The sequence below is a fragment of the Ptychodera flava genome, unplaced genomic scaffold (genome assembly GCF_041260155.1).
Source record: "Ptychodera flava strain L36383 unplaced genomic scaffold, AS_Pfla_20210202 Scaffold_83__1_contigs__length_492613_pilon, whole genome shotgun sequence".
NCBI lineage: Eukaryota > Metazoa > Hemichordata > Enteropneusta > Ptychoderidae > Ptychodera > Ptychodera flava.
Window position 1 is genome coordinate 96,069 of NW_027248405.1, and position 23,027 is coordinate 119,095.

A 23,027-nucleotide genomic window follows, 5' to 3' on the forward strand; every position below is an offset into this window, starting at 1 on the left:
TTTTTCCTTCACTTCATGTAGATAAATGAATAAAATGGGGTGTAAAATTCTTACTTCGTCCCAGTTGACCACCTTTTCTTTACTACTAACGTCAAAGGCCTATTGCTGGTACGTACTTTGAGACAGAAAATAACGATATGTTAGCGGTAGACATGGAGTTAATAGCGAGTGCAGAGAAATGAAGGTGACTGGTTTAAAAAATTCACAGTGCTGGCCAAAATTCTCCAGTGTGTGCTCCTGCTAATGTGTCACCATTGTGCCTTGAATCACGACGCGGTTTGTAAATTATACTCGGTATATACACTCGCAGAAAACGACGACGTGAAGCATACATCTATATAATTTTGTTGAAAAACTCATGAAACGGCAACTCCGGCGATCTTTTTCTGCTTGGTCGGTCGATACTTTCCTGTTGGCATTTGTTACAGGGAGCAGGGCAGGCCATGTCTGCTTAGTTATGTTTGAATTTTGCGCTTGGCAACGAAAAGCATGCGCGTTTCCAGCGTTCCTTTCGATCCAACTTCCCGTTTATTTTTGAATAATGAGCAGTGTTTGTTTGCGCATATCATGAATATATAAGCGTCCACTAGGTTTACGGACGTCCTCGGGACATGTTTCCCAAGATCTTCATACCTTCTCCTTTTTCATTAACATCACTATCTTTCCGATGTTGACCAACCTCTGATAAGTCCACGGATTAGCATAATTAGTTGTGTTGACTAATTAATTACAGCATGTGTGTATGAGAGATATACGTCCTTGTAATGGAGTGTAAAATAAATAAAGAGTCACAGAGGCTAGGTTAGGTTATATAAACCATTTATTTTATTTATTCCGATCATTCAGAGCATGAAGAAAGAAGAGAAAATGATAGAGAAAACAGTGAGAAAAACTCAGAACCTATGGGTCGCCTGTGGTCGTGACCGGATTTCCATAAGGTTATCACATATACCATTAATGAAAAAATAAATAAAAGCGGACCACTGACCAAGATGAGATCCCTGAGGAACGACCGAAACAACAGCTGTCCTCTCAGAAAAGACATTTTTTATGATCACACCGTTTAGCCTATTATGAAGATACGAATTGAATCATTAGGAGTTAATGTAAAATTAAGCTCTTGCAGGGATGTCCGATATCGGCAGATTTGAATGTTCACAAACAGATCCTGAAATCATGAGTTATGTACATCGAGACAATGTGTTTGAGTGCCATCAATTGACGGCTGAACAGCCGTTGTAGACCATAGAGTGGCCGATAATTCACTTGGTATGCAAACACTATTGTTGTGGTAGTGATTCAGATGAATACCCAAATAGCCTCGATCATTTATAGGCAAATGGATGCCACGTAATCAACATACCCAGTGATTATACCATGATTGTATCGGTGTTTGAGAGAGTTGTTACAAGAAAAAAACAGAGGTCGTAGCTTTACAATTTATTGCAAGACAGCGAATCGGGTATCACAAGCCGGGCTCACTCGTGAAAGTCTTCACACAGTGTGCAAGTTCACTCATTGAAAAGTCCGGGGAAAGGCTTGTCTAAGACTACCAACATCAATGTTACATATTTGTAAAAGGCGACGGAGACTTTACAAGGTAATCGTATTTTTTCTTCTACAAACCTTACAATTTGCATACCATCACTACCGATAATATACAGCTGTTTCAGAGAGCTGAAAAATTAAACTGATAGGAATGGCGGGGTTGTATGGCTTTCAAGGTGACGTTACAAAGAGTATTCATCAAACCAAGCACCTGCAGGACTGGACCAGTGAGATAGCCATGATTTACCTTACATTTATACTGTCACTCATTGGTGTAGATACTGAAGAAAGGGGTGGTCGTCCTTTCGTCTGAAGTATGTCCATAGGCGGTCTTGTTAGATCTCCAAATCAAAAACAACAAAAACAATAAAACAATATCAAAAATCAACATAATATACAGCTGTTTCAGAGAGCTGAAAAATTAAACTGATAGGAATGGCGGGGTTGTATGGCTTTCAAGGTGACGTTACAAAGAGTATTCATCAAACCAAGCACCTGCAGGACTGGACCAGTGAGATAGCCATGATTTACCTTACACTTATACTGTCACTCATTGGTGTAGATACTGAAGAAAGGGGTGGTCGTCCTTTCGTCTGAAGTATGTCCATAGGCGGTCTTGTTAGATCTCCAAATCAAAAACAACAAAAACAATAAAACAATATCAAAAATCAACAAAGTCAAAAATCATAATAGAAGGGAGAATAATCAATGAATACAGGTTTTACAGATACCAAAGTTCACTACAGTGGCAATCATTTCGTGAAGTTCGTAAGAGTGCGATGATGTTCTTCGTTTACAAGTTCAACGTTGTTATTGATCTCGAAAGACGATTCAAATCCAATATCACAGAGTCTATTTGTAACATGGTCACTTTTGATAGTTTCAGTGTCATTTTTATCTGTCATACGTACGTTGATTGTATTGGTTTCTACAGTTCACTGGTAAGCAGGTACTTACATAACACGGGCGTTGCGTTTTAAGTCGGCGAATTCCTTTATCTGTTTTGTTTTATCTTCGTCAATGTCCGTAAAGAGGTAGTATTCCATACTGTAACAAAGCTCGTCCAGCTGTGTCGTCTGCTCGGGGCACACATCCGTCTCGGAAAGATTCACGCAGCTCTACCTTTCGGGCAACAACTCATCCGGGCCGGTTGCCACTAATTCGCCTTGGTCGCTATCATGGTTCTCGTCAAGGTACGTCTGCCTAGAACCGGAGAACATCATCCTCGTGAAACAGATCTACTTGGTATTACAAATCACCATCGCCTCCTTTGGCTGATTGCCAGTAATAAGCCTCTGCCGGAACGTCGGTCCTTGTCCGCGAAAGACCGGAACGTGGGCTGATGATCGTCTTCGCGCGCTGGAGTCATCACCACGGCTACACGCGCTATATTCGTCGTCGTCGTCGGTGACAATGTGAATTTAATACATCAATAGTCCGTTTACATTTTCAAATTCACTAGCCTCTTTGCAATATGCCCAAATTCAAGTCGTTCAATGTCCGTATTTCTGCTGTCATGAAATCATGAGCTTATCAGTCGTCAATTTTCATCACGTCAATGTACTTCACCAGAAGAATACATTCATTACAAAAGTGCAGTGTGAAAATATCTTCGGTAATTGCAATTACAAAATGATAGCACAGCAAACAGTATACCGATGAAACACAATAACGGCAAAGGCTTCTGGCTTTAGTCGATCATTTCCCCTCCTGCACCAATATGTAATGTGGCTTGGTCGAGCAGTGGTTAGGGGCCGTGGATAATTAAAACACGCGCACGGTAAACGAAACTTCTGTTTAGGGGGAGGGGGTTTGGCTGTATTTCGATTAGCGTGCGCAAAAATCGCACTAAAAGTTTTCCTATCGCAACATCTCGCTACACATTTTTGTTTTATTCGCAAAATATCGCGCTATATTGTTTGGCGTGTACCAGGCCAGTACGACACCGGCGCTACACCAGCATTGACATCTATGTGAATCATTGCACGAGTAACATAACAGTCATTTTGTATACACTGTTTTATTTCATTCTGTTGGTTGCGTCATTGTTGATTTTGCGCTGAACAGAGATTGATTTTAGAGGTGGTATGTGGGGGGTGGGGGCGATTTGAGGACAAACGCACTAAGTTTCGTTTACTGTGCGCATGTTTTAATTATCCCCGGCCCCTTAGGTCGTGATGGTCCCGGTACGTATGTTGTTCGTGATTAGTCTGTGCTATTCCGCCTTTACTCGTGTAACAGGTCCGGTAATAAAGCACATACAGGCGAGTAGTACATCATAATTCGGATAGTTAGTACTCCTACATGATTACAATGTCTAGAAAGGTCGGCTGTCTGTTGATACGTGGTCCACCACACCACTATAGGAAAAAATTCCGAGACTGGAGCGAGAAAGTGACGCTTTCTCGCAATTGGTGAGAAATTCTTGTTATTCTCGCTGCTGTCAGTGAGAATTTTTTAATTCTCACCGGTGAGCTGCGAGAAATGCACTCCTTGGTGAGAATAAAGTATGATAACAGATTCTCACCGGTGAGACTGGAAATTGTCACAAAGCACGGTGAGAATAAAGTATACCACAGTCCCCTGTGGTCTATTCCGCTCTGCGTTTATGCGCCCCATAGACGTGTGTACATATACCTTTTTTTCTCAGGCATATGTGCAAATATCTATGGGGCGCATAGACGCAGAGCGGAATAGACCACAGGGGACTGTCATTATACTCATCATTCACTGGTGAGAATAAACCACAGGGCGCTCAGGAAACAAACAAACAAACATACAAACAAACATACTATAAACAAACATACAAACAAGCATACAAATACATAATGAATAATAAAACACAGAAAAACATAAATAGATAAACAAACATAAATTATCATAGAATGTTGAAGAAATAAACATGCAAACAAATAAAAAGACAAATGTATACACTCATGCATATACCTAAATATACTTATATGTATATATATTTATATAAATAAATATATGTTTATATATATATTTATATATATATGTATTTATTTATTTATACAATGTATGTGTGTGAGTGTGAGAGACAACAGCATATTAAAAAAAGATTGACAGGATTGGCTAATAAACAAAATATAAACAAACATACAAACAAGCACACAAATGTATAAATAAATAATAAACACAGACAAACATAAAAATAGATAAACAAATAAACAAATATACAATATAATAGAACGTTGGATAAAAAACATGCAAACAAATAAACAGACAAATGTAAACACTGATGCATATACATAAAGAAAAGATATACTAATATATATATATATATATATATATATATATATATATATATAATATATATATATAATATACATATATATAATGTATGTTGTGCGTGTGAGTGTGAGAGACAATAGCGTATTGAAAAAAGATGGAAATGATTGACTGAACAGCTTATGCAACATATCAACATGCAACGGCAGTACCACTACTCCCTAAATAGGATATATATATATATATATATATATATATATATATATATATATATATATATATATATATATATATATAGAGAGAGAGAGAGAGAGAGAGAGAGAGAGAGAGAGAGAGAGAGAGAGAGAGAGAGAGAGAGAGAGAGAGAGAGAGAGAGAGAGAGAGAGAGAGAGAGAGAGATAGATAGATAGATAGATAGATAGATAGATAGATAGATAGATAGATGGATGGATGGATGGAGAGATAGATAGATAGATAGATAGATAGATAGATAGATAAGTGGCAAACTTTTGGATCTCATGAATATTTTGCGAAGATAAAATATGAATACGATTTTTATCGGATGGAAATGTAGTCAGTAATGTGGATATATACCTTGTTCTTATATCACTATAAAGTGGGCAAATAAACACAAAGTGAAATTCATTTTCTACAAGTTCAACGTCATTTACAATTTTACAATGCATACAAATTCTCTGTTAAAGTAGCAATTTTAGGTGTCATCCCCTTGATTCAGTCTATGACTACAACAACGAAACTTTGAAAAAATAATCTTATTAATACCGTTGAGATGACTCAGATACTTTTCCGGCTCGAGCAGCGATTTAAATTTACAGTACAGACTTAATTTAGGTGACTCTGTTATATTATCATGCTATTCTTGCTGGAAACAATCTTTTATTCTTTGTGAAAAACATGTAAGAAATTGTTTTTATCCCCAACTTGCTGTTCTATCCAGACCACCCAAAAACCATATTTAAAAAGAATATTTATGATGTGGGTGGCCCAAGTGGTTCTACCTGCGTCATCAAGTTTTTTTAACATACTATAGCAAGCCTTTGGTAGTCTATTGTCACTCATTTCAAGAAGTTTTATCCAGTACATAATACATCTTTTATAATAAATACAGCATAATGGCAATCTTCCACATTCTCCAAGGACAGCATAATTACTAGCATTGCTATTAACACCTAGTAGATATCTACAAAATCTGAGTTGAATATGCTCTAACTCATCAGAATATTCATAACCCCATTTTTTCTCTTTCATAGCGGATAGTAGGTACAATTACAGAATCAAATAGTTTAAAAGCACTTGAGATAGAAAGCCCACCTAATTTTTGATAAACAGATTGAATAGAAAAGAGGCCAGTGAACAGCGAGTCTGCTTGATTCTCACCAGGAAATGATGAGTATGATACATTCTCACTGTGAAAATTACCATTCTCACCGTGCTTGGTGAGAATTTCCAGTCTCACTGGTGAGAATCTGTTATCATACTTTATTCTCACCAAGGAGTGCATTTCTCGCAGTTCACCGGTGAGAATTAAAAACTTCTCACCGACAGCGGTGAGAATAACAAGAGATTCTCACCAATTGCGAGAAAGCGTCACTTTCTCGCTCCAGTCTCGGAATTTTTTCCTATAGTGACTGTCAAACAGACTGGGCATCTCACTGAAGTCAATACATAAAGGTCTCAGAGTGTCTACAAATTTGTGTCTAGTCGAATGCGGGGATGACTCTCGCTAGAAAGAGTATAAACTTAAATCGTCTCAAAATCTACATTACTGTCATGCCTTGTGTTACGTGCAGAGAAAACGAACTAAAGGGTGAACTCAGCAGTTTCCGTTTAAAACAAATTTATTACAAAAATAAAACTAATTGCTAAGTTAGGGATAGAATACAAGCTTTAAAGTGTACAGACTACTTATCTCAGCTGGGACGGCAAAGCTCCAGTCTCAGAGTTGTAACAGTCAGTTGGATGAATGAACAGTCCTTGCAGGCTTGAAGCTGCACAAAGTCCACAGTATAAATCCAGCGTTGACAGTGAAGGTCTTGAAAAGTCTTGAGAATGACTACTGCTGGAGTTTAGTAACACACAAGAGACACGATCCCAAAAGTCTGACTGGAAGCTGTGCACGTCCCTTTTATAAAGGCATATAAGAACAATCTAGAACTTTTATTGACATGCTAATTACTGTTCTAAAATTATCTCCCTTACACAACTAATCAACTTTCCAGAACATTCCAAACATGACTAATTGAATTCAAGGTTGTGAGGTCATCAGGGCAGTGACCTTGAGAATGTTCTAGACTAATTGAACTCAGGTCATGATGAGTGTGGGGGAAATGACCTACATAACACACCCCCTCTTCAAAAAAAAGAAAATTTTTCAAAGAAAAATCTTTCGTTTGCAAATGTAATCTTGAAAAGGATTTAAGTACTCAAATTTTGTTTTACTCTACAGTAAAATTTCTTGAAAGTGAACAACAATAAACTCTAAATACGAGAGAGACAGTCTGCAATTAAATTGTCTCTGCCTTGATATGTCGAATGTCAAGATTAAACTCCTGTAACATTAAACTCCATCTTAGCAATCTCTGATTTTTGCCTTTAAATTTCTGCAGAAAAACAAGAGGGTTGTGATCAATATAAACCACTATTGGCTGATTTGAAGAAGTAACATAAACTTCAAAATGCTGTAAAGCTAATATCAAAGATAAACACTCTTTTTCAATTGTAGAGTAGTTTCTCTGGGATTTGTTAAATTTGCGTGAAAAATAGCAAACAGGATGATCTATACCATGACTATCCTCTTGCAATAAAACAGCACCAGCAGCCGTATCACTAGCATCCACAGCTATTTGAATGGCAAAGTGAAATCTGGTGCAGACAACACTGGAGCACTTTGCAGTATGGCTTTAAGTGTATCAAATGCCTGTTGGCATTGCTCTGACCAAACAAACTTTACTTTCTTTTAAGTAAGTTAGTCAAAGGCTCAGTAATTGTGGAGAAATTTGGACAGAATTTTCTGTAGTAACCAGCCATACCAAGAAAGCGCATCAGTTGTCGTTTGCAGTTTGGTATGGGAAAACTTGAAATGGCACTGATTTTGGCATCAACAGGTTTTACCTCACCCTGTCCTACAGTATGTCCGAGGTAAGTCACCCTCGCCCAACCAAACTCAGATTTGGCAAGGTTGACAGTCAACATTGCTTTGCTCAGTCTCTCAAAGAACTTCCGCATGAGCTTGATGTGTTCCTCCCAGGTATCACTATACAGGACGACGTCGTCAACGTAAGCTGCACATCCGTCTAGCCCGGATATGACGTCGTTGATCATCCGTTGGAACGTTGCCGGAGAGTTCTTCATTCCGAATGGCATCACCTTGTACTGGAACAATCCGTCTGGTGTAACAAAGGCGGATATTTCACGAGCACGATCCGTCAGAGGGACTTGCCAAAATCCCTTCAGTAGGTCAAATTTCGTCACATACTTGGCTTTTCCCACTCGGTCGATGCAGTCATCAATCCTCGGGATTGGGAAAGTGTCTGTCTTTGTTAAAGTGTTGACCTTCCTAAAGTCCGTGCACATACGATAACTGTGATCTGATTTGGGAACAAGTATGCATGGCGAACTCCAGTTACTTTTACTGGGTTCAATAAAGTCATTGTCCAGCAGGTATTTGACTTCTTCCTGGAGATATTTCGCTTTTGTTGGATTCAGTCTGTATGGATGTTGTTTTACAGGCTTACTGTCCCCAACATCAACGTCGTGATAGATGACGTTTGTCCTCGTTGGAACATCTTGAAACAGGTGTTTATATTCGTGGAGCAGTTCTTTCACCTGTTGTTGTTGTTCTGGCTGGAGGTGTGCCAACTTTGTAGACTCCAGCTTCTCCAGGATTTCTGAGTTCTGAAGCTTGACCGAGCCCAGCTTTGAGTTTAGAGTTTTTTCACTCAAGTCAGTTTCAGTATCACTATCTTCATAATGGTTTGAACTGACTGCACTGACAGGCTGAGTTATAGTAGGATTATCCCTATCCAAATATGGCTTAAGCATATTTATGTGACATAGCTGTTTTTGTTTTCGCCTGTCAGGTGTTATTATGATGTAATTTAAATCACTCAATTTCTTATCAATTAGGTATGGCCCAAAGTAACGAGCATGGAGTGGTTTGCCAGGAATTGGAAGTAGAACAAGAACTTTTTGACCTGGTTCAAACTTCCGTTTTGAGGTGCTTTTATCATATTTGGTTTTCATTGACTGCTGAGATGACTCAAGATTTTCTCTGGCTAATTCACATGCTTTAGAGAGTTTTGTACGAAAATCTGACACATATTGCAAATATTCAGACAATCATCATCGTCTGATAGGAATTTCTCTTTAATGAGCTTAAGTGGGCCACGGACTGTATGTCCAAATACAAGCTCAAATGGGCTAAAACCAAGAGACTCTTGAATTGACTCTCTAACAGCAAAGAGCAGAAAATGAATTCCTTCATCCCACTGCTTCTCTGTGTCAAAACAGTAGGTCCTAATCATGTTTTTCAAAGTTTGATGAAATCGCTCAAGAGCACCCTGACTTTCTGGATGATAGGCGGATGACCTATACTGTTTAATGCCTAGCTGATCCATTACTTGTTGAAAAATTCCAGACATAAAGTTGGAGCCTTGATCGGACTGGACACATTTGGGGAGGCCAAATAAGTGAAAAATTTGACTAAAGCTCTCACTATAGTCTTTGTCTTTATGTTTCTCAGTGGTATGGCTTCTGGGAACCGAGTTGATGTACACATTATTGTCAGCATGTACTCATTTCCTGATCTTGTTTTTGGTAGGGGCCCAACACAGTCTATTAGTATCCTACTAAATGGTTCTTGAAATGCAGGAATTGGCTGTAAAGGGGCCTTTGGAATGGTCTGATTCGGCTTTCCTACCATCTGACATGTGTGACAAGTTTTACAGAAATGTGTTACATCCTGCCTGAGATTAGGCCAATAAAAGTGACTGAGAATTTTATGATAAGTTTTCCTTACTCCCAAATGACCAGCCCAGGGCGTTTCATGGGCCAGGCGCAATATTTCAGCACGATAGGGCTTTGGAACCACAATTTGATGTTTTATAGCCCAATCGTCATCAACCAAAACGTCTGGAGGTCTCCATTTACGCATGAGAATACCAGATTTTGTATAATAGGAAACAGAGCTATCTGAAGTTTTACCTTCATCATCTACCCTGTCAAACAAAGACAAATATCTGGGTCTTTGTGTTGTTCTGCAATGAGATTTGATCTAGAAAATGTCTGACTTTGGTCAGCAGAAGTTTTACTGGAAGTTTCAAATCCTCGAGGGATAACGGAATGATCCGTGTCAAACACCTGACTGAGAAAGGTGTCATTTAAGTCAACATCTGTGACATTATTTTTGAGAGTATTTTGATTCTCGGAAGTTTTCTTTGACATGGCTCGAGTAATGGCACATGAAGGAAATAAATCGGGTATCTCTTGTTCAATTGGCTCTGGATCCTGATCTAAACTAGGATTATCAGTCACAAGTGGATTAGTAATGACCTTGTCCCCAGCAAGGTCGTTTCCAAGAAGAAGGTGAATCCCTTCAAAAGGCAAAAAAGGCCTAATACCTAAAGCCACAGGTCCAGAAACAAAGTCCGAAGACAAATAGACATTATGGAGAGGAACAGGAATGTAGTCATTACAATCTACCCCCTTAATAAGAACTTTAGAACCTGAAAATGACTTTTCAGAAAACGGCAGGGTATCTGCCAACAAAAGAGACTGGGAAGCCCCGGTATCTCTTAAAATTTTGACAGGGGTAGCAGAAGAAAAATCACTAGAAAGTGATATAAAACCATCATGAATAAATGGTTCGAAAATACCCATAATGCTATCTTGAGAAGAATTGACCTTGACCTCATTAATTGGGGATAAGAGGGGTTTAACCTCAGAAAATGTGTTACACACATTATTAGACTCTAATTGAGTTGATGAAGAAATAAAGCCGGTGGGCTTAGATCCACTTTGACCACTTTGACCTTCACGTTTTCTTTTCAATTTGAAACACTCTGACATTAAATGGCCGTCTTTCTTACAATAATTACAAGAAAGTGTACCAAACTGTTTGTCAGAAGGAGATTGAGACTTGGGATCTGATGATGTGGGAGTGTTACTTGAACTCTGTGAACTGTTGTCATTTGATTTTCTACTCTCCTTTGAAAAATTCTTGGATGAAAAGGACGAGTTAATTTACCTGCATTGTTTCTGTATGAAAAGGACTGGGATGGTTTGCTGAGAAATGAAGATTTGTGGGTCAATGAATAATCATCGGCCAAACGTGCAGCAACCTCCAATGTATCTGCCTTTTGTTCATTGATAAACGTCTTGATGTCACTCCGGATGCACCTTTTAAATTCCTCAATCAAACAAGTTGTCGTAATTTGTCATAATTCTGACTGACCTTTTCCAAGAACACCAACGATCAAACAGTTGTTCTTTTGTTCGAGCAAATTCAACATAAGTTTGATCCTTCACCTTCTCACAATCCCTAAATTTCTGACGGTAAGCTTCAGGCACCAACTCATAGCCCTTGAGAATTAATTCCTTCACAGAATCATAATTTGAAGCCTGCTCTACTGACAACTGAATGTAAATTTCTCTGGCTTTACCCACCAAAGCACTCTGCAAAAGCATAGACCAGGACTCCTTAGGCCAATTCAGACTCTGAGCAATTTTCTCAAAATGGAGAAAATATTATCAACATCCTTTTCTTGGAAAGGGGGAACTAACCTGAAATGCTTAGTGATGTCAAAATTGTCTGAAGGGAAGAATTTTCCTGACTTTCCAAGCTCTAAACGTCTCATTTCTAACTGCAGTCGGTGTTCTGCTAATTCTCTTTCCTTTTCTTTTTCCTCTCTTTCTTTCTCCCTTTGTCTTTCTTCATTCTCTATTCCTTTTCTTTTTCCTCTCTTTCTTTCTCCCTTTGTCTTTCTTCCATTCGCAATTCTTTTTCTTTCATTTCCAATTCCCTCTCTTTCTGTCTTTCTTCCATTTGTAATTCTTTCTCTCTCATTTGTAATTCTAGTTTCTTGATCTCCAATTTGTCTGCATTTCTAATTCTAATTTTCTGAGTTCAGAGGTAGACTCGGGCTCATAATCTTTTAAGGCAGACTCCTCAAATGGCCTGATTTAACTAAATGTTTTTGCAATCTTGAACTGTATTTCTCGCTTGCGCATAGATCGTTTAACTTCTACCTTAAGGAAATTGGCCAGTGTTATGAGGTCGTCTTTTCTGAGGGAATCAAATGTGTCCTGATCAAGGTCATCCATTTCCTCTGGTTTAAATTCCGCCATGATTAAATTTCGCTGAGTTCACAGTATATGTAGTTTTGAAAAGGCTGTCAAAATGTTGTCAAACGGCTCAAAATATTCGTCTCCCGGACGAGCCCCCAATTTTGTTACGTGCAGAGAAAACGAACAAAAGGGTGAACTCAGCAGTTTCCGTTTAAACAAAATTTATTACAAAAATAAAACTAATTGCTAAGTTAGGGATAGAATACAAGCTTTAAAGTGTACAGACTACTATCTCAGCTGGGACGGCAAAGCTCCAGTCTCAGAGTTGTAACAGTCAGTTGGATGAATGAACAGTCCTTGCAGGCTTGAAGCTGCACAAAGTCCACAGTATAAATCCAGCGTTGACAGTGAAGGTCTTGAAAAGTCTTGAGAATGACTACTGCTGGAGTTTAGTAACACACAAGAGACACGATCCCAAAAGTCTGACTGGAAGCTGTGCACGTCCCTTTTATAAAGGCATATAAGAACAATCTAGAACTTTTATTGACATGCTAATTACTGTTCTAAAATTATCTCCCTTACACAACTAATCAACTTTCCAGAACATTCCAAACATGACTAATTGAATTCAAGGTTGTGAGGTCATCAAGGGCAGTGACCTTGAGAATGTTCTAGACTAATTGAACTCAGGTCATGATGAGTGTGGGGGAAATGACCTACATAACACTTGGTATGCATCTATAATTAACTAAAGACGGTCAGCAAAGTGATTGTCAAAGAAAATGTAAGTAATCTACCGACGCTGGCTCATGAACGTCTAGATTTAACGGCAGTGTCTAAAACCTGTACTGGACTAGTAGACCAGACTCGTGGGCCGAACCCATGGACTGGACCCGTCGACCTGACCTGTGCAGCGTGCAAAAATTCACCCTAACCCGATGCCCGAGACCGGCAGTTTTCAGGCAGGACCCGTAACTCTTGAAAGATGTCCCGGCTGACTTGCAGCGTGTTTGCAAGGTTATATCTGATTGGTCGATTGTCATTATTCACAGCAACTTAGGGAGTTTATTTTCATTATTCAATATAATGGTGAGATTCTGCCAACCAATTGGACAAAAGCTTTCAAATCGCTGCAAGTCGCCCCCGATGTCCTGCTGTTCCTAAAGACGCAGGTCAGTAACTTCCCCTATATGTAAAGAAGTTTACCAGAATGTTTCGCAAAGCTGAATACCTGACAGAATTATTTAAATATAGGAAATTTATTCTTTTAAGAGATTTACAAAACGTAGAATTCACAAATAAAAAGTGAACTGACTGATCGGTACTGCATCAAAGCGAAAGAGACACTCACTCGTTTTCTGGCGAGAGTAGTGGCGCTTTTCAGTATGCTCCTCATTTGTTAAAGTTCCATTAGCTGTATCTTCTGGCGATTTTTCCGTTAGTTTTGATTGAAATGATCGCTGGCTCATGTTGAATAGCCTGTCAAATAACAGAGAATCGCATATGATTCGGAAACATTACGTGCCCTAAAACTAATTAACATGTGATTTTACAACGAAAATTTCAATTTTTGTCCGGACAGAAATACAAACTCTGTTGACACGCGGATTGCAACGTAGGCATTCTTCTGCACCTGCGCGAGCCATTTACAGCAATTTCAAAATAAATATTCATTACTTATGCCCGGTACTTACGTCGTAGTCCATTGTCCGAGGACGTTGCGTGGCCAGATGTCTGGCAATCCACGACGTAATGTTGTTTTGATCCTGCAATAAACGTGAACTTGTACATCTCGCGTGATCGCGGCGTCACCATATCTGCGTTCTCCCCAGCACCCTGAGCATGCCAGATATCAACAAACGAGCTCGGAAGGGCACCACGTTTGAACAAAAATTAGCAGTTTTATGTGGCTATAACATCACTAATCATGTTTGTTTCTTCGTAAAACAACATTTTGCAACAAATATGAGCCTCCAACATGGAATTTTCCGAGGTAAAAAATGGTCAAAAGTTACATGACAGCTTAATCGAACAGTGACATATGTGTACAGTTCTGAATGGAATGTTAGTGTCAGTTATTTTATTTATAGTTTTGTTTTGTACGGCACTGTGTTATGCACTACGGGCACAAAATTTTTTGGGTATCGTCACGCATTTTTGCGGTTTTAAATTTCTAATTTTATTTCCTCATGAGGAGAAAAAAGGTGGACGCAGTGGGTCTGGATTGACACGGGCAATGAGGAGAAACAAAATTTCTATTTTTATTGGCTTAAGCTTATATATCGGATATTTGTCCTGAAATCGCCGATAAACATCGGTGTTTTTACATAGACCAGAGTCATTCTAGTGTCGATATAGAGTTCCAAACGACAATAAATATTGAGTAAATATCTGTGATTTCAAAGATCTGGCGTGCCGAGGCGCAAGGCAAGTCATTCTAGAATTGTCCAGTATCGATTGAGAGTCCTAAAATCGTCAATTTGTATCAGCCTGATGTAAATTATCGGCAATTTCGCAAACCCAGCGTGTCGCCACAGAAGGCATTCTTGTATCGTCTAGTATCAATCTCAGACCCGATATATAGATTGTTATGTATGACAGAAATATGTAGGACGTCAGTTGCCCAAACTTTTGCTTTTGATAGTCATCTTCTTTGCTTTCCTTTAAAATAATTTAAAAGGCAAGAAAAACCATTTCATGTTAGGATGTTGAAGTGTCTTTTTCTTTTTTTTTCAATCTTGTTCTAGGCACGAGTTAAAAATCTGCACTATATTTGGATTTAATCTGAGGATCGGACCAATTGATTTCCTTCAGGGCCAGTAATTGTTTTTCAGTTGCTAGCCCGCTTGGCCAGTTGAGATTTTGCGTAAGTTTTGTACACTAGACCTGTGAACTGGACTCGTGGACTGAATTAGCCCAGTTTTTTATCTCAATATATCCGAGTATCAAATATGCATTTCAAAACGAATTTTCAAAAGAATCTTTATTTTCCATAACGTTGTTGTTCTAGGAATCTCAGGGATCCAATTACAGGCTCCGCAAAACATAGAAATACACAAAATACAGACTAACACAAAATTAATGCAAAGAACAATTACAAAGAACATACAAATCATGAATAAAAATAATTCCTTACTCTTGTTTTAAAAAGGCTAAATTTGTCAATATTGTCAATACTCGAGCGTAATTTTGAAATACAGTTTTTTAAGTGCTTAAAGCACGTGGCAAAAAGGAGTGTTTACGAACATTGATTCTGGAAAAGGTACCCGAAATGTTAGGTTTACCTGTAGAGTACGTTGAACGTTCAATGGGATTTGAGTTAAATGAGAACAATTAACCACAGAATGAACACATTTGTACAGGAAGCTAAAATCAGAAACCTTCCTACGATTGTAAAGAGGAGGCAAATTGAAAAATTTGCATAATTCTGTGTATCCTGATGAACAGTAACGCATATTCAGTTTAAAACACAAGTACTTAATGAATTTCTTTTGAACACGTTCAACCTTATCAACAAAATTCTGCTGCCACGGATTCCAGATAACATGAAAGTATTCGAAGCCGCTGCGTACCAGGGCGATATACAGAGTCTTTAAAGATTTAACATCACTGCAATCTTTTCCAACGCCCTCCCCCCTGAAATCTCCCACCCCTCAAGAGATGTTTGTGTATGCCACCTTATATCACAATATGGACGGACAGTCATTTGTTACACATTGTCAAATCAAGATCTATTATGCAGACGTCTACATCAATTTCATCCGAAACTTAATAAGGACATTATACCATGACAATCCTACGCTGGGGGTACCTCATCTTGTAATTGGGCTAACGCCGGTTGGATGATGGACTGATAAAAAAACCCGTTAGTATGACAGTTTGCCGTTCGGCCGGGAACTCTCATTGGATTGAGTGATGCTTGTACAAAAACAAATTTGCCACGCAAACCTGAGAAAAAATCTGAGAAAAATAAACTCGAAACACGTTGAGTTCTAAAACTTGAGCTATTCAGAAACATTTCCTTCTGCATTTTATTAATTACTGGTATTTCAAGATTACTGATCACTATCGATTTTACTTTATTAATCATTGATATTTCAAGAATAACTATCAGTATTGGTTTCACTTTACTCTTTTACGCACCTTGTGCTGTCTTGTTGCGGATGAAAAATACCCCCCCCCCCGGTGAAAGTGGATAAAATGTCAATTTTATTGTTTTTTACCCTCTTATTTTGCTTGTCTAATTAGCTGTTCTTGAAATCTTTTCATTCATTTCAGAAACTCCTACATTAATCAGCATGGGTGTTACAAGAAAGACGGCTTTCCTCTGCATCATAGCAATAACATTTTTCGTTATGGCTTGCTATATTGCTATGTTGAACGGTCACGTCCTCGCTTCAGCTACCAAGTTGAGCACATCTTTCCGTCAGTAAGTAATGATTTTTACAGAATAACGTTTATAGTCTGGATGACTCTTTTCATAGAATTGACATCAACCTAAAACGGGTAAAGACATCATTTAAAGTAAGGTAGCTTTCTGGAGCTACCAGGATGAAAGCCGATCAACGAAGAAGGTAATTTTGTAGGTTGTCAGGTAGTGTCACCGTTCACAAATCTTGGGTGGAGATATTACCGAAACTGTTTTCTATTTACTTCCTATGTAAAGAACCAAAGTAACTATGACATGGCTGGGAAAACGAGAGTAAAAATAGTTGTCTAGCAACCTAATCGGTTCACTGCCGAGTACTTGATTGTTTGACAAACTCACAATATGGGCTGACTGTTATGACTGAAATTACATAGAATGTGCTAATTAACCTTTAAATTAGGAGCTCAGTATCGAGACGTACAGCTCTCAGGAAGACAAAAAAGCAGATGTGTATGACATTTACTTGGACAGTTAAAGATAAATTATTTCAAAATTTGCAAAATCAAAATATTTGTGAAAATGAAAACCAAGGATTCAATGTACATTAATGGCTGGTGAGACTGTTCTGAAGATAATTTCTATATTCCAGTTTCAAAGTGATATCTACTGGGTATTTCTCTTATATAACTGGGTATATCATTCCAGACCTTTGTTGTAGCGTATTTTACAGTAAACTCACCTGCCTTAAGTCTCATTTGTGGTATGGCTAAATCGTTACGAACACTTTGTCTTGTACTGTACGTATGTCGAATCGGAAGGAAAAAATCTTTAAAAGCGTCTGGTAGTCTATGCTTTAAAGCATCATGTACAAAAACTGCAAGCTGTAATTTATGTTGCTTAAATATATCTAAATACCAAGTTTCTTAAAAACGTGGTGATGAGTTTGCGCTATAATCACTGAAGGTCATTATACGAACCATCTGTTTTGGTTGGACCAGAAAAATATCTTTCAAATAAGTAGAATAAGTATTTCCCCAGACTCTCCAAGCCATATATTATTTGGGGTAGAACAAAGGAATTGTATACCAATACTAGTGTGAAAAGCGCTACTAGATGACCTAATTTTAAGAACATACCTGTTAACTTACTGATTTTCATTCTGACTTGTACAATGTGATGTTTCCATGATAAATTGCTATCTATAGTTACTCCAAAAAAATGCACAGTCAACTCCTTCTACTATTTCATTTTTCATTCGAGCGACCTGTGACAAACACAGTCTTTTGTATTACTGTATGATTGCATATTTTATTTTTTTAGAGTTTATTGTCAGCCTGTTGGCATCGTACCAATACGTCACATCTAGGTTAAAGCCCAGTTTGCAAAACCCTTGGAACTTTTAAGTCATTGCGGAATTCCCCGAAAAATGACAAATCTATGATATGACAGAGTGATTTACGTATTTCAGAAATTGCATCTTTTACAAGCCTTACATTTATGAAGTCATGGCCAGTCTTGCGGGTATCAAGAGATACAATGGTATTGACAACATCACTTTCAGTACAAGGTGAAAAAAGGAATGCTGAACTGGACGCATTATTCATACTTTGTTTATTGACATCACAGTTATTTGTAATATTCTCCGATATATTTTGGATTCTATCCATTGAAAGAAGAGGGTTTTCGCTGCTTATTAGCAACAATGTTAATCTGTAAGACAAAGACAATTGGTAACAAAATGCATCAATTTTAACTCTTTTTTTACAATTCCATTTTTCAAAATTTATCATTAAACCAGAGACTGTGAAAAGATTTACTGGCATGGGACTCAGTCGATTGTAACACTGTGTCCCTTTCAGGATTTTAATTCGCGTATGGCATATATTCACCATTTTGCACAGTTTTTTTCTACTCATACATGTACGAAAGCGCAGACCCGTTCTACTTACGTATTTAAAACTGCGACGTGCTATATTATTTTAAGATTATAATAATCATACATATAATGTTTGTTATTTGCTTTATCTAGACACATTTTGCATCATTTATTTACAAAATCTGAAACTTACAGGAAAAGATTTGAGAAATGAACATCAATGAAAGGGAAACATCAACACCATTTATTTACTACAAGTATACACAAATACAACTTAGAGTCAGGAATTGCACTGGAAAAGATAATTTATGAAATGTTGTAAATTGATTTGAATATAATCAACAAGAGCTGGTAATCAAGAACTGTACACATATGCCTTTCCGACAGACGACTTCTGAAGAAAGTGAAGTTTGTTTCATCATGCGCGTTTGTATTACTACTTCCAGGTTTGCCTCGGATGCTTTAAGAAACGCCCCCAGACCCCATGGAAAGAGAAGAATTTCGTGCACAGAAATCACTCAAATAGTATTTATCAAGACTCATAAGACAGCTAGTACTACAACCAATTCTGTCTTTCAGCGTTTTGGATACAATCGTAGTTTGGCGTTTGCCTTGCCGAAGCATGGACATCACTTTGATGAACAGCAACCATTCTCTCATAGAAAGTTACAATACCAAAGACCACCAGGTAATCAGAGCGCTCATTTTAACATTATAGCAAGCCATATGACATACAACAGACCTGAACTTGATAAAGTTGTTCCTAATGCCACCTATATCACCATAATACGAAGTCCTGTAAAGAGGTTTGAATCGGCGTTTGCCTTCTTTAAATATGCAAGCGAAGTTGGACTAAATAAACGTGAAAACGCCCTCAAAGAATTCATGAAGGAACCTGACAAATATGTCACGAAAATCGGAGGACGAAAGGGAGTATTTCTAAGGAATGGCATGTCCGTTATTTTGGGATTTGATCATCGCTTTCATGACAATGATTCTGCAATTAATGAAATGATTGACAGATTGGATAGAGAACTTGACTTAGTTTTAATATCTGACTACTTCGATGAATCGCTTGTGTTGTTAAAAAGGCTTTATGCTGGAAACTAGATGACCTATTGTACATCAGCAAGTTCATAAGAACTGACAGCAAACGGTATCCGATATCGAAATCGGTCGCTAAAAAGATTTTGAAGTGGAACAAAGCTGACGTCAAGTTGTACGAGCATTTCAATCAAACTTTTGGAAGAAAGTTCATAGTTACGGCACAGATTTCTATGAGGACGTACGTGAGTATCGAACCCGTTTGCAAGAGTTTCAAGAAGATTGTGTCGAAATGAACAAAACGGAACGAACGTCAGGACGTGTATATAAACCTTTAATGAAGGCGAATGCAAGCGCTGAATGCAGGCTAGCTTTGATTGATAATGGACAGTTTCACGACATGCTTAAGCAGGAGGCTGCAGCAAATTACAATTTGACAAAACATCAAAAATTACTGATGCAGACAAAATATACCAGACACAGTAGTTTCCCACACAAGGGTGACGGCTACATTTTGTTTTTACCAACTTGATATGCTCAGTGTCAAGAGTATAACGTAATGATTGGAAAATACATGACAATCTATAGCAATACTGCTTATTTTGCCTCAATACAATTCCTGGACTTAAACACTGTCAAGCAAGCAATCCAACACAAGAAAAGTTATATATAGTGCCACATTACACTGAAATTGGAATATTACCAATATCACTTCTCATGGTAGTCTATAGGTAATCTACTAAATATCTTCCCTGATAAAACTAGCTATATCTGTAATATATAAATGTATATGTATTTATGTGGGTGTTGTAAATATTGACTTTAGGCTGTAATAAATTTATTAACAAAATAGTAATAGTGCTGTCTCTACAATTACAAACCTCTCTATAAATGAAAGTATACATTTAATAGATATTGTCCCTTTTGTGATCACATAAATAGGTTTGGGAACAGGATAGCTTCCCTCATCTGTCAGTAAAACTGGACGAAATTAACATATTTGTATAAAAGGGACATTAGGTGTACCTTTCGGCCAATCAGGTATGCTTTGCTCTGTGTACCGAGGGCAGTTTCTTGTTCTACTCCCCACAGCATGATAGAATGAAAATATTCCGTTGGCAAGTACTCTGTATACGCGTGTGTAAAGACCACAGTAATTGTTATTGATGACAAATGAATTCTAATCCGGACTTGAATTCAATTTTAAATTTTAATGCTGACTGTACACATATTGCTGTGCGTACTTTTCACCATGCTTCAGGGAGTAGAACAAGAAACTGAGGTGAATACACAAAACAAAACCACCAAAAATATTAGCCAAACATTAAAGATTGAAATTGACAACCTAAACAACACATTCGGATTCGACATGGAGTCAAGGAAGCAATACACATCGCCAGCTCTAATCCTGAATTGAATCGTGATCGTGGCCGCTATGCCTTACCATCAGTATTTAGTAGCCTAATTCAATCACGTGATTTACATGTGATCACCGAACACTACGTGGCTGATGCCAATTGTCAGCCAGTGTCATTCATGCTGATGAAGGGTTAACGGACGGACCCGAAAGCTACAGACAGTAGTAACTTTATTTGTTGAGTGCAATGGTTAAAAACTACATAATGCTAGTAATGATCTCAGTTTGTCACTTTTCCACGAACAAAATGAAGCTTTTCGATTGATTTACTGATAAGTCAGTCAGGGTCGTTTAAAATGTGCCCTGACTCAATTTAATGTTTATGAAGCCTTAAATTCAAAAGTCAGGGGCATTTCAAAAGTTCCCCGACTCAAAAATCATTAAGAGAAATTTTAAGCATTTTGTCTCGTTTCTTTAGTACATTTACACAAAAATGAACCTTTTTTTCATGAAAATGAATCCGATGAAAGAGGTAAGCAATAATCGTTGTGTTTTCGTTGTTTTGTTCGATGAGAACAATATTTCAAATTTTACACTATTCTATCATTTTGTAAAATTTCAGCTATAAAAATTTCGATTTCGTTACATTTTCCTAAAAATTATTCCCATCCAATTTTCCCAAATTAGTTCCAATCGTGTTGTCAATAAAACAAACATTCGCACACAAACTGAAGCTTATTGGGGCGGTTTTTAGACTTGTTTTGTGTTATTTTGACGAAAAAAACACGGGAAAAGTTACACTTTTTGACTGCAATCATGGCGACATTTCCCGGAAATTGCCGAGCTCGTCCCGTTCTGGCGTAAGTAGCTGTGACGTCACTAATAGAACATGCGATGGCGACTTTGCACTAATAGTGCATTGGTTATGGTGATAGTGATAATGTCATGAGTGAAATCAGTGCAACTGAGAATGTTATCGTCACAGAAGATATGACGAAGCTGTTCAGAATTTACAGGCCTGCAGATTTCAGCCATCGGGACCTCAACCTTAACGAGAACAGGAAAGGAACTCTTGTTGGTCGTCTATGACGAGATCACTACAGTCCAACACACTAGAGCACTACCGTACATAGCTCTGCTTGGCAGGGCTGTGTGTTACCGGCGTTATACGGCCTCCCACCGTACACAGTAAGTGAGGCTACCCACAATTCGCCATGATCTGTACACACGGAGATCACTCACTGAACTGAAGCAAATTTCTTCTGTACACAGAACTACTCGGTCCATATTTCAAAATTCTGGCAACATATTCTGATAATCATAATTTTCTGATTTCTCACTGAGAATAATGAGGAGATCAACCCCTTTTCCGCGGAGGAGATAGCAATTTTGTAATTTTATCGACATAGATTTTTGACAGCCATACACAATATTGTCAAGGAAACTAAGGGAATAAGTTGCATCTGTGTTGGCAAAAGAAAGGGTATTGATTTTTTTAATGTTCATGATGACAAAGGAAATTTGCATGTCTGACAGGTGGTATGATGAGACCATCTTAGTTGCTGATAACTTTATCTTGACAAGTGTGCAATTTTTAGTACCTCCAAACATCGACTTCTCATTCAATTTACTCTTGAGTTTTGAAACATAATCAATAATTTTGGAACATAGTTTTAACAAATTATCCTGAACTTAAATTGTAAGTAAAAAATTGTTAAGAAACTGATAAAATTGAAAAAGCCTTTAGCAAAAAAAGTCTGAGTGAACAAATCAAGAGGAATTGTGGGTAACCTCACTTACTGTGCCGTATAACGCCCGTAACACAGCCTTGCCACGCAGTGTCTGGCAGCGCTTGCTCACAGCTAGCACAGCGTAGCCTTCGAATGCAGGCCCACTTTGGGCACACAACAAGGCACAGCGACTGTGGAGAGTCTAAGCTATACCGTACACACAACCAGTGTTGTCCTTAGGAGCCGGGTGCCGGGTAAATAACCCGGCTGTTTTGCTTTTTTTCCCGGCTACTTTTAACGTCAGATTATTTTATAGACCTGTAATTTCGGGATTGCACTGCCAGCTGTTAGACGGCACACGCGTACGATTAGCAGTTTCGCGACTCCTTTCCCCGCATGGAACTGCACAAACATAAAACAGTTTCTAAATACCCGTTTGTGGCTTTTTGAGCCCGATCTTTTATTTGTTAAATAGTGTCATTGGCTGATGGTGCTGTCTTTGTTACGAGCAGTGTTATTGGTTTGATTAGTATGAAGGTCATCTTAGGT

At 38.1% G+C, this 23,027-nt stretch overlaps 1 long non-coding RNA gene across 2 annotated transcripts; it reads left to right on the plus strand.

Moving 5' to 3' along the window:
• Positions 1–1,406: 1,406 nt before the first annotated feature.
• On the plus strand, positions 1,407–19,886 carry LOC139128990 (uncharacterized). Of its 2 annotated transcripts, XR_011551481.1 has the most exons (4): positions 1,407–1,600; positions 14,850–14,968; positions 16,381–16,531; positions 18,794–19,886. It is a non-coding gene; the product is annotated as an uncharacterized lncRNA (long non-coding RNA). The 2 variants fall into 2 exon arrangements; XR_011551480.1 differs by lacking the exon at positions 14,850–14,968.
• Positions 19,887–23,027: the final 3,141 nt, after the last annotated feature.